This window comes from Vidua chalybeata, chromosome 2 (assembly GCF_026979565.1).
Source record: "Vidua chalybeata isolate OUT-0048 chromosome 2, bVidCha1 merged haplotype, whole genome shotgun sequence".
NCBI lineage: Eukaryota > Metazoa > Chordata > Aves > Passeriformes > Viduidae > Vidua > Vidua chalybeata.
The window spans coordinates 99,005,886-99,007,684 of record NC_071531.1 but is presented as its reverse complement, the minus strand read 5'-3'; positions in this window follow the sequence as shown (position 1 = coordinate 99,007,684).

Below are 1,799 nucleotides of genomic sequence, written 5' to 3'. Positions count from 1 at the left end.
GAGGCAGACAGAGTATATTTGATCTGGAAAGATAAGAGTGTATGCTGCCTGGGGAAAGAGTTAGATGTACTTTGACACAGATAATAAGATGCCATGCCTTAGCCTTGACTGTCTTTTGCATACCCATCTCCCTGTGAGAAATATCTGAAGATGTCATTAAGGAGAACAAAGCAAAGCAAAACTCTGAACTACAGCTTTTGCATGCTAAATATTGTCCTGAATACACAGTGCGCCTGCACAGATTCCTTTTGAAATGGGAGCAGAGGTGTCACCTGGTGCTTTTCTCAATCTGGGAGTGAGAAAATAAAGTCCCACTTGTAAGAAAAAAAAAATTTAAAATCCATAGTAGTAGCCTGGGAAACTGTTGCTTATGATAGGTTTATTAAAGTACTTTATCGTTTTCACGAAGAATGCTCAAATACTTTTAATGAAAGTTCCTACTAAAGTAAAACCTCCAGGGTCATACCAAATATGGTCAGAAATTGCCCAGGGAAATCTCTGTATTTTGTCTTCCTTAGAGTCCATGACATTTTCTACTTCAGTGAAGTATCTCCAAATAATTCAGTCAACCTCTGATGAATTTTAAGGTAGTTAGATTGAATTTTTGAAATATCTGGGCAATTTACAGACTTGGGTGCAAGGTGTGCCATCAGGTGTTTTATCTTGAGAGCATATAAAATTACTATGATTTGCTTTGTGAATTTTATATCTTCATTAGAAAAAAAAATCCATAAATAATCTGTAGATTTTTAAATACTTTAGGGTGACAGGATGAAGCAGGTTAAGTTAGCTTTTCTGTTAATTATTTTAGGTGAACAATTTTAAAGGATGCTGATTATGAGGTTCAAAGCATAAGGACAATTCAGTCCTGGTGCCATCTAATGCTCTAGGGAGAAAGACCAGATTTTGACTAAGTCAGCAGCAGAGCACTCGCTGAATTGAAGGACTGCATTTTGCTTGCCTGGTGTCTCACAGAGAGTGACAGAAGCACTACACTGCCAAGCTCTAGCCAGGAAATCAACTCTACCCAGATGAGTCACCAAAATTAACTTCTTGGAGCAGACTACAACCGTATCCCCAGTGCAAGTTCGAATATATGCATCGCAGAGTTTTACTGGAGAGCACCCTACTGGGGTGGTGTGCTGAGTTCACTGAGTTCTTACCCCACTGCACCGGAGAGGAAGGGGGAAAGTCGCAGCTCCACTTTCTCCAGTGCTCCTCGCATCCTTCTCCAAGGGTTTAACCATCTCGTGGATTTCACCTCCACGCTGCCTATATAGCATTTTGGGGATTTTCTTCACGAACATAAGGCCCAAACATTTTCTTTTCGCAAAACACCCCAAATTAAAATGGAAGCAGGGAAATGCTGGCACTGCACGGGCTGAGCCGAACCGCTTGTGCCAGCCGTGCCCCCCGGGAAGCGCAGCGCCAGCAGCGCCTCAGCCCGGGGCTCCTCCATGAGCAGGAGCCAAGCCCCGTGCTGGGGCAGACGGGCCCCCGAGGGTTTCTGCGCCGAGATCAGTGCGATACCGCCCGGGACACGGCCAGGCACCGACTGAGCGGCTGCCCCTCGGCTACCGAGCCCAGAGCTGCGACCCGCCAGCCCGCAGCCCCTCGCCCGCCCGCACCGGGCCAGGCAGTGGGCGGAGGGCGAGGCCCTGCTGCCACCACCTCCCTCTTTCCGCCCGCCCTGTCAGGCACCGCCTCCGCCTCCTCCTCTCCTCCTCCTCCTCCTCCTCTCCTCCTCCTCATCCTCAGCCGCCTGACAAGGGGACGGGGGCGGCAGCCGCGGCGAGGCA